General features: G+C 38.9%; 1 protein-coding gene across 3 annotated transcripts in view; it reads left to right on the top strand.

The window, feature by feature from the left end:
- The first annotated feature begins 747 nt into the window (after positions 1 to 747).
- Positions 748 to 11,198, top strand: part of ATF2 (activating transcription factor 2) — an 83,523-nt gene continuing 73,072 nt past the window's right edge. For all 3 annotated transcript variants that reach the window (XM_059394206.1, XM_059394205.1, XM_059394204.1), the window contains exon 1: positions 748 to 891. The gene's annotated coding sequence lies outside the window, so the exon portion shown is untranslated. The remainder of the gene's footprint in view (positions 892 to 11,198) is intronic.

The raw sequence follows: 11,198 nt of genomic DNA, 5'->3' as shown, positions 1-11,198 counted from the left end.
ATCAGTTTCAGTTATAGCTTATAGTTAAATTCAGTTATAGTTAAATTCGAACGAATGTCATCCAAACGAAAGGCTTTTCCTTTTCCTTTCAAAGTTGACTAATCTTGCTTTCCTGCTTTAAGCGCGTAGAGGCCTTGTGGGTACTTTGCTGCAAATTCCACCTCTTCCAAACCTCAGCTTAACGAAAACCCCCGATCTCAGGGTTCAGAGTACCAGTAAAGTGGGTTTAGGCGCGCGTTCTCTTTCCTACCCTGGTCCAGGAAGTGACAGCAACAAGGTCGGAAGACTCATTGCGCTCCTCCTCCCGCCACTCGCAAGCTTTTCCAGAGTTCACTTTACTTAACACCGCGTCAAACGCTTCCCGCAACCCCAACATCCACCTGTTTACAGCGTCCCGCACCCCCGCCAGTCTCCAGGCCCTGCCAATCACAGGCTTCCGCAGGGGTTACGGCGACGCCTCTCTCCTGGCTCTGCGGTCCCGCCCCCTTCCAGAACTATTTCCCGCCCTCCGGGCCCTTTGTCCAATCGTCAGCTACTTAGTGTTCTTTGGTTCCCGCCCCCTCCTTCCCCGCCCTTCTGAAGTACCGCCCCCTCCCCGTTAAGGCTGACGGAATCACCTGACCCGAAGGAGCTCCGTCGGAAAGAAGGCAAGAAGGGGCGTGTGTGTGGAGGGGAGGGGCGCGAGAAGAAAGGGGGGATGCCGGGAGTGGGGCGGGGAGAAGGGGGTGGGGGGGGTTGTCAGTCCGATCTCGCGAGAGAGGACGGAAGCCTGTGGGAGCCCGTGGCCTTTAAAGTGCGGTTCAGCCCTTTCCTCCCGGGGTAGTTTGTAAACACGGCTGAGCTCGGGCTTCCTTGGCGACCGAGAGAAGCGTGAACTAGTGTCCTGGAAAGGTGAGTAGTGTTGGGGAGGAAGCCGTAGGACTGGAGATTGTAGGGATATAGAGAAAGAAGGCACTAACATGGCGACGTCGCTCACCGTAGTCCCCACCCCCAGCTTCCCATCACCTCGGGCGCTCCTGCCTCAGTGCCTAGCCCTCGGGGCGACTGAGGCTGTACTGCCACCTCAGCGGCTCGCGCGGCGTCGGCTTCGGGAGCCCGACGGGCCGGGCGGGACCGTTAGGTAACTGGCATTCGTTGTTCCGGCCCCTCCCCGATCGCGCGCTTTCCTAACGAAGAGGAAAAAGGAATAACGGCTCCTCTTAGACCCCTCCCCCCGATTTATCTTCCCCTTCTCTGGTTAGTTCAGAGGTCTCTGGGCCCCACCTCGGATCCGGGAGGGGCGCTGGGAGACCCCCTTCAGTCCTTGGATTAGCAGGAAGAGGGCCGGCTCTGGTCTCCCCACCCAAGACTCAGTGGTTGGGGACTGTATAGGTGATGGTGGACGGGAGGAGGATCGGGAGGCGCAGCAGAAAATAGGGTCAGGGTCTCTGCCTGTGATGGAACATGATGGAACAAATGGTGTGGAGAACCTGTGAGCTGAAAGTCTTGGCCTTTTCTGTCCTTTCTGCCCCCTCACACTCCCGCCACCCCCCACTTTTTTCCCGGTGGGGCGGGGCTGAGGTGTGGGTGCAGATTGATTCTGGTATTTTCCCCCATTTTTTCTGTTTTAACCTCCCTGAATGGACTGCAGAGCGTCTGTAGGGAAATAACCTATGCTTTTTATTGATGCCCTGGGGACTAGGGCCGAGAGATAGTGTGTATGTGTGTGTTGTGTGTATTTTCTGTGTTAGCTCGCAGGAAGAGGGAGAAGGCGGAGGAGCTGGGGACTATTTTTGTGTCCTTAGGTAGTGTAAAATTGCCTTTGCTCAATGGGGAGTTTAAAACTGGTTGAAGCCAAGAGCAAAACTCCTGTGACTATAATGGAATAAAAGGGATTACACCTCGTGGACCTTCACCTTATTGACTGATACCTATATTATATGAAAGTTATAATTTCTTAGGCATTTTAAATTATGGAGACTAACAACAATGTGCATACTTGGAAACCAAAACAAAAACTATTCCTCTGAGTGCACTTTTGGTCCTTTGTGAAGAAACCACTGCCTTACTATGTGTAATTTTTAAATAGCCATGTAACCTTGGTCTATTGTACCAAAACTATGAAGGTGATAAGCTTGTTTAAAAGTCAGCCCTGCAGAGTTAAGTGACCTGAAAGACAAATAGAGTAGCAGTTACATCTTTTAATTAAATTTGTTACACTGACTTGAGGAATCCAGTTGTCACTTTTCAGAACTGCAGGAACATCTTTATAAAGTGTGTTTTAAAAAACAGATACCCTTCTGCAGATAAAGAAGAGTTAAGGATGTTCTTGAATCTTTGGTCATCATAATTGAATAACAAAAATCCTAGTCTTTGTAATTTATAAGAATCTTAAAAATTTATGGTGGTTCGTATGCTGCTTTCCTAAAACCTGTTTTATCTTGTTTTGAGAAGATTACTGCTGTTAAATTTTTAATTATTTGAAATATATGGCAATTTAGAATATAGGTGTTTGTATTTGTTGAGAATGAGCTTTCAGGAACTCTGTGTTTAAGGTTCACATGCCTTCTGTAGATCTGATTGCATTTCCTGGAAATTTTTAAAAAATTACCTTATTTCATCTTTGGGTACTTTACCATAATCTGTTAAACATGTAATACAGAAATTCCTGTATTTACTTTACTTGGAGTATTTGTTTCATATATTTAAACTAAATTAACTGTAAATATTAAGGTTACTGTGTTAGCTCTGTAACAAATAATTTGGAGGAATGCTTTTTCTTGGTATTCAGGATTTGAAAGCTTCCGATATCATTTTTAAAGATGTATGCTATACATCAGATGTCTGCAATAACTAGCATTAAGTCTCAAGAAGTAATCTGCATTTTTCCTACCTAAATATTTGTGTCTTGAAAAAGTTGAGTTTTAGTGATTTAGATGTTCTCTGCTGGTAAATTCTTAGATCATGTTAGATCAAATGTGTAGATCGTATCTGTGTCATCTTGAGCAGATAAAAAAATCTCTTTTCAAAAGCCCATTGAATAGGGGCATCTGGGTGGCTCAGTGGGTTAAAGCTTCTGCTTTCAGCTTGGGTCATGATCCCAGGGTCCTGGGATGGAGCCCCACATCAGGCTGTCTGCTCAGCAGGGAGCCTGCTTCCTCCTCTCTCTCTCTGCCTGCCTCTCTGCCTACTTGTGATCTCTATCTGTTAAATAAATAAATTAAATCTTTAAAAAAAAACCATTGAATAACAAGAATTGGATAGTAAACTGATCTTTATAAAAAATAAATACATTAGTACTTGCTAGACTACTCACAGTAATTAAAATGTACTATAAGAAAATAATAAATCTGCATTGTTATAGTCAGTAATTTAACTTAGTATTTCTGTGTTTATCCTTTAACTTCCATCTGTTCCTTGAGACTAAGGGTCTTACCTAAAATACTGCATGTTTTCTTAATGAAATTCTTAATGAAGAGGTATTAATGTTAGTATTTACTATTTGTGTCCAGGGAAAAACCCACAAAACATTTTACGTTTTTCCTGTTTCTTGAGCTCAAGATTAAAAGGAAAGAGTGAAATATAATTGCATAAAAATTTAAAGAAGTTTGTGGAACTCTCTGGCCAACAATAATTGGGATTATTTTACATATATTACTATAAACTTGTCATGTATTATATAATTATAGATACCGTATATTCTATATACTATTTTCATTTTAACAATCTTGAAATGTATATTCATTTACATTTTTAAGTATGTTTAAGTGATGCTTTTATTTTTTTCCCTTCTTGGCATTTTGGCAGTGGTAGTAGAGTGTTAAGAAACTTTTTTTGTAACAAGAAGGAATGTAAATAGAGTGCTTTTGGGGCAAGGCTATTCACCCATGTCTGCATTGTCTATCTTAACAAAGATAGTGATTCTCATTTTTTTTCTGTCTTAATACCCAAGGAATAGAAACACCCCCAACAGTAGTAGTAGCTTATTACTACAGAGATTCTCAACAAGATAAGTAGGGAAAACAGGGTGGGAATGATTACAATTGGCAAAAAGCCAGTTGGCAAAATACCAAGTGTATTTTGGTTCTTTGGCTAGTAGTGTATATTTTTATCTATACTACTACCTTAATTTACAAATTCCCTAGATGTTCTTTAGTTTGCTTACCTGAACCTAAACTTTTGTCATTCCAGCTTCATAGTTGTTCCAATTTTATAGCTTTGTTTTTTTCTAATTCTTGGGCAGGGTGGGGCTAGTGTGTTTCTTTTTATTTGAATGCTTAAAATAGTGTTACTAGAAATCAACCACAAGTTTGCCCTACTGATAAATAACTTTCCGTTATTTTTGTTGCCTTCTAATTTCTGTATATATATTATAGCTTTGACAGAATTTTATCATTAGTTAACATTATGGTTTTTTTTAGAGCTTTAGCGTTTTCCCATATTGCCTAACCTTCGTGATATGTAATGGTTACATGATAGTTTACCAGTTGACCATTAAAATTTTCTCTATTTTAAATGCCCAATGGAAAAATGATTGTTTTCAGTTTCTCTTTTAGCATTGAATTGAGCATCCCTATGCGTCTTTTTACTTACTTTGAATTGTTTCTGTAGGATACTAATCTCAAGTGAAATAACTAGGTCAAAGGATATATATTTAAAAAAATTTTTTTTTCTTAAAGATTTTATTTATTTATTTGAGACAGAACGAGAGTGAGAGAGTACAAGCAGGGGGAGCAACAGGCAGGAGAAGCAGGCTCTCACCTGAGGAGGGAGCCCAATGAGGGGCTTGATCCCAGGACTCCAGGATAATGACCTTAACTGACTGAGCCGCTCAGGCGCTCCAGGTCAAAGGATATAAATGTTTCTATACTGCCAGATTTTTTCCTCTCCAAAGAGTTGATAGAGCAAGTCTACACTGTCAGGAGAATCTGAGTACACCAACTTTATCATAATTTTACCAACTTCGGAATTGTGCTGATTAATAAAGTAGGATTGCATAATTAGGAATTATTAGTGGGAATGAGCTGCATTATTTAGCAGTTTTGTTTAGTAGACCATATCAGTCTCAAGTTACTTGCTTACCAGTGATCTGGGTGCTGGGACAGATAATGTATATTTTATATTTTCTTCATTTCAGTATTTCTCATATAGGTTACTTGACATAATGAACTTGACAGTGTAGTAACAGTAATCCTTAAATTTGATGTAGTTTTACATGGTTTACATGTTGGGTGTTTTATGCTAGTTTACTTTGATATAAGAGCTACGTTTTAATCTATAGGTTTATGAGTTATTGAAATTCATAATGGCATTTATTTCCAAATAGGTAATCCTTGAAATAAAGAATGTGTATGTTATAGCCTGATTGAGTTGTTTCCTTAAGTGTTGTCTTCTGGTGCATAGTATGCATATAATCAATGTTTTAGGGTACTTATTAGGAGCCAGACTGTCATGGGTCTGCCACTTACTATCTGTATCATCTTACTATCTGTATCATCTTCTCTGTGCTTCAATTTCTTTAATTTTAAAGGTAATACTTAATTCATAGCTTTGTTCAAAGAATTAGTGTATATATTGGGGCGCCTGGGTGGCTCAGTGGGTTAAAGCCTCTGCCTTTGGCTCAGGTCATGATTCCAGGGTCCTGGGATCGAGCCCCGCATCGGGCTCTCTGCTCAGCAGGGAGCCTGCTTCCCCTTCTCTCTCTGCCTGCCTCTCTGCCTACTTGTGACCTCTGTCTGTCAAATAAATAAATAAAAATATTAAAAAAAAAAAGAATTAGTGTATATAAATGCTTAAAGCAGTGTTAATGAATACTTAGTATTCAGTTAACTAATGAATACTTAGTATATGGTGTGGTAATTATTGTTAAAGTACATTCAGAAATAATAATCATCTACCAAAGCCCCACCAGGTATATGTGATGTGTAGCTTGAAGGTAGGACATTAATCATCTCTTTAGTAGCTTTGGCCATAAAGTTGAGTTTTCTGTAGGAACTTATATTTTGTGGTGCAACTTACTGTGTTAGAATTTTCATAAATGCATGTGAGAGAGTGTCTCCTATTTTTTGTTCCCTTTGTCCCCAAGTCAGACTTTTCTTATATTAAACTTATATTAAACTTCTGTAGTATAGCATGCTCGTATTTTGAGATAACATTGTGACAGTATGATTTCCATAAAATCTATTTTTTTTTTCTATTCCACTAGAAACATTTCAGTGAAACCTTTCATTCCTCCCTCTTCGTAGTGGAAGAGATGATTAAATAAAATACATTTCTAATGTTTGTTCTTTTTTTTTTAATCTAAGTTTTTATTTTAATTCTAGTTAGTTAACCTAGTATTAGTTTCAGGTGCACAATATACACTATTCAGAACTTCCATCTATAACCCTGCACTCATCACTACAAGTGCATTCCTTAATCCCCATCACCTGCTTAGTCTATCTCCTCCACTCCTCGCCTGTTCTCTGGTAACTGTCATTTTTCTGTAATTAAGAGTCTGTTTCTTGGTTTGTCTCTCTCATTTTCCCCCTCTTGTTTTGTTTCTTAAATTCCACACACAGGTAAATCATATGGTATTCATCTTTCTCTGACTTCTTTCACTTAGCATAATACTCTGTAGTTCCATCCATGTCATTGCAAATGGCAGGATTTCATTGTTTTTTATTTTATTTTCATTGTTTTTTATTTTGTTTTTATTTTGTTTTATATTCTTCTGTGTGTGTGTGTATCACATAATCTTTATCCATTTATTTGCCAGTGGACACTTGGGATGCTTCCGCTTTAAATAATGCCACTATAAACATAAGGATGCACGCATCTCTTTGAATTAGTGTTCTTGTATTCTTTAGGTAAATACCCAGTAGTGCAATTGCTGGATTGTAACGTAGTTCTGTTAGCTTTTTGAGGAAACTGCATACTGGTTTCCACAGTGGCTGTACCAGTTTGCATTCCCACGAGCAATGCACAGGTGTTCTTTTTCTCCACATTCTTGCCAACACCCGTTATTTCTTGTGTTGTTGATTTTAGCCCTTCTAAAATGGGTGTGAGGTGGTACCTTGTAGTTTTGATTAGCATTTGCCTAGTAAGTGATGATGAGCATCTTTTCACATGTCTGTTGGCCGTCTATATGTCTTCTTCTAATGTTTTTTTTTTAATTCTTTACTGATTATTCAACTAATGTAACTGTTCTCAATCACAGTGTTGAGAGTAACTTGTGTCTTTTTATCATTTGTAAGGAAGGTTTTAATCATCGACATGATGTTGGATTGAGGGTTATTCCTTTAGTAATATCTCACTTAATTTTGATATTCTTTGAGAGGAAGAGTGAGAGACGAGTTTACTGGTGTTGAAGTAGGAATTATACATAATCTATACCCTATCTTTTTTTTTTTTTAAAGATTTATTTATTTATTTATTTGACAGAGAGATCACAAGTAGACAGAGAGGCAGGCAGAGAGAGAGAGAAGCAGGCTCCCCGCCGAGCAGAGAGCCTGACATGGGACTCGATCCCAGGACCCCGAGATCATGACCCGAGCCGAAGGCAGCGGCTTAACCCACTGAGCCACCCAGGCACCCCAATCTATACCCTATCTTATTTGTGCTCTCTTCATAATGAGAAATTAGTATCAATACACTTTTTTAGTATATGTGCTGCTTAAGCAAGCACTTAATATCCTCTTAATAGTAGTGATAACTAGGACTTACTGTAATTCTTGGTGAGCTGTGAATTTCTGTTTTCTTTATACCTTTACAAAAGTTTTTAGTAAGCATACAATAATAAAGATACAAGAATATAATTATAATAAAAATAATAATAGGTAAGTACATTTTTTTTTACATATACCTTTAGAAAAATAATACTGTGGGCAGTATTTTGTATAACAGATGTGATTATCAAATCTAAAAGGATGTTAGTAAAAACTTGGATCAGCACTATTCATGTTCATAACCATTAATCTGTAAGGTCTTTTTATTTGTGTGGGGATTTTTTTAGATTATTTCCTTCTTTTAAGGTTTTATTTGTCAGAGAGAGATGGAGCATGTGCACAAGCAGGGGGAGTGATAGGCAGAGGGAGAAGCAGGTTCACTGCTGAGCAAGGACCCTGATGCAGGACTCCATCCCAGAACCCTCCTGGGATTGTGACCTGAGCTTAATGCAGACTTAACCAACTGAGCCATTCAGGTATCCCTAGATTTATTTATTTTTAGAGAGGGAGAGAGTGTATGTTTGGTAGGGGAGGGCAGAGGGGGTGGGGAAGAGACAATCCTCAAGCAGACTCCCTGCTGAGCGCGGAATCCGACACAGTGCGGATCCCACTACCCATGAAATCATGACCTGAGCGGAAACCAAGAATCAGACACCTAACCAGCTGAGCCACCCATGTGCCCTTGTACTTGTGTATTTCTAATGTTTTGTTGTGATTTTAGGCTATAAGACTAGAACTTGCTTACCTTATATCACCTAGGGATTAGAGGTCTGGGAATAATTAAGACTCACTTTAAAAAATGAAGTTTAACTTAAAGACTGATATTTTTATTAATGGATATTTTGATATATTGGGTTGGTCTCAATATTGACATATTTATACTTTCATGAATACAATATTGGGAAAAGTCTGAGGTGTTCCTTATGTGTGCCATCAACTTTGAGGAATTTCGTCAAAACGCTTATATACTCTTGGGAATTAGGGATATGTGTGAAGAACATCTGTCATGTCTGCTGCAAGTGGGGCAAAATTAAAAGCTGCTTTTCTCATTAAAGCTGGGCTTCTGTTTTTCACACTTCTGAGGTGTTTGATTTCCTTACATAGAACTAAATGTTATATATCAAATAACCTTATGGGATAACATCAAATTCATGGGTTAAAGACTTAAAGCCTGTTGTTCAAAAGTGAAACTAAACATGTAGTTCTCAGTTTGGGGCTTTAAAGAAGGTAGTAATTAGGATTGATTAAGCATTAGGAAAATGTACATTTAATGTCAAAGTAAAATACAGAATGTGTAATAAACTTAATAGATACCATGTAAGCATCATGCGCTATACTATGTATTTTGCATATATTATCTTTTTTTTTTTTTAAGATATTTATTTGACAGAGACAGACACAGCGAGAGAAGGGAACACAACAAGCAGGGGGAGTGGAGAGGGAGAAGCAGGCTGCCTGCTGAGCGGGTACCCTTATGTGGGGCTCAGTCCTGGGATGCTGGGATCATGACCTGACCTGAAGGCAGACACTTAACGACTTCACCACCCAGTTGCCCCACCCTTTATTCTTTTCAACAACACTGAAAGTGGTGTATTATTTCTTAATGTTGAGGATCATAGTGAACTCATACCATTTAAAATTTTTCTAATATAGAAAGTCAGAGTTACCTTAACCTTGAAAGGGAGTAAAGTCCTACTAGCTCATAGTTAACAGGTTTTCAAACTCTTAGGTTCCAAGTTTTGTTATTATGACCATAGTGATGTTCCCAGGACCCAGGATTGCTCTAGGATCACTTTTTGCATTTTGTGGCTCTTGACCAAGATAGAGGAAGAAAATTAAAACGCAGAGTTATGTGTGTATATAAGTTATTGCTGCCCCTGAAGCCTTGTGACACAAGCCTACCCTCCTGGGTGCCTTACTTATTAACATTTTTACTCACTCTTTTAATTTCCTCTTCCTGCATCACAAATTACCACATATTTTGCATCTTAAAACAACACAGATTTATCTCACAGTTTTTGTAGGTCAGAAGTCCAGGTGGGCTCAGCTGGGTCTTCTGCTTAGGGTCTTACAAATCCAAAATTAATTAGTTGGCTGAGCTGTATTCATGCTAGAGTGTCTGGAGGGAAAATCCACTTCCAGGTTCATTCAGATTCTTGGCTAAATGCAGACTCCTTCCTTGTGGACTGAAAACCAGAGTTGGTATTTGCTCTTAGAAGCTGAAAAGCTGGGAGTCCTGGGTTGCTCAGTGGGTTAAGTAAGCATCAGTGTTGGGCTCAGGTGGCTCAGGTACTGATCCCTGGCTCCTGGGACCGAGTCCCTCATCAGGCTCCCTGCTCAGTGGGGAGCCTGCTTCTCCCTCTGCCTGCTGCTCTGCCTACTGGTGCTCCCCATCTTTCTGTCAAATAAATAGAATCTTAAAAAAAAAAAAAAAAGCTGAAAGGCTTTCAGTCCTGTCCCCTCCAGTGATGATGGCAAGACAAGTTTTTGTGACTTATGCTACTACTAAATCTCTCAGAATTCAGACAGAAAGTTTTCTGTTCTTAAGGGCTCCTGGATTGGGCCACCTGAATAACCCAGAATAATCTTCCTGTTTTAGGAGTTGTTATCTTTTTGCGTCTTCAGAGTCCATTTTGTAATGTAATATAACTATTCATCGTTTCCTGGGATTTGGGTGTGGACTACTTTGTGGGACCATTCTACCTATTAGATTCATGTGCTCCTGAAAAGAAATTTGATAAACTTTGTGCCCTTGCACATTTCTAAGTTAAATCTTAGAAGTTTTCATCTTAGGTTTAAAAAGTTGAAAGAAAGCACAATTTCTGGCTTTTCTAGATACTGACACTATTTTTTGTAAGTACCTAATGTCAGTAGCGATTTGAAAAAACATTTAAAAAAAAAAACAAAGTTTTAAAAAAGTTTTTAAAAAACACTAGAATTAATCTTTAAAAGTTGGAAATTTTCATGATTCCTCTTATTGACCATCTATTTAACTTCCACTTCTCAACATAATTTTATTTGAATCCAGTGGATTTTAATGTTTTAAAGTATTGATACCTTTTCATACCTCTCTGCAATAAATGTAATAAATTGAACTTAGATTTTAAGTTTATTGATTTCTTTTCATGGAGCTCTCTTGGGACAGTGTATTTTTGAACAATATTTTGAGAATGGAATAAGCAGTCATTAAATGAAAAGTTTTTATTTTCCTGTCATCATGCTAAACAATATATATGAATTCAGAACATTCCTAAACACAGGGCAAAATGCCATTCTTAAGAACAGTGCTTTAGCAGAAATATAAGACAGGCAAAGACACAAACCTGAGGTTTTTTTTTTTTTTTTTTTTTTTAAAGATTTTATTTATTTAACAAAGAGAGATCACAAGTAGGCAGAGAGAGAGGCAGAGAGAGAGGAGGAAGCAGGCTCCCCGCTGAGCAAAGAGCCCGACGCGGGGCTCGATCCCAGGACCCTGGGATCATGACCCGAGCCGAAGGCAGAGGCTTTAACCCT

The sequence above is a fragment of the Mustela nigripes genome, chromosome 3, assembly GCF_022355385.1.
Source record: "Mustela nigripes isolate SB6536 chromosome 3, MUSNIG.SB6536, whole genome shotgun sequence".
NCBI lineage: Eukaryota > Metazoa > Chordata > Mammalia > Carnivora > Mustelidae > Mustela > Mustela nigripes.
The sequence above is the reverse complement of the archived record's forward strand: the minus strand, read 5'-3'. Positions and strand labels throughout refer to the sequence as shown.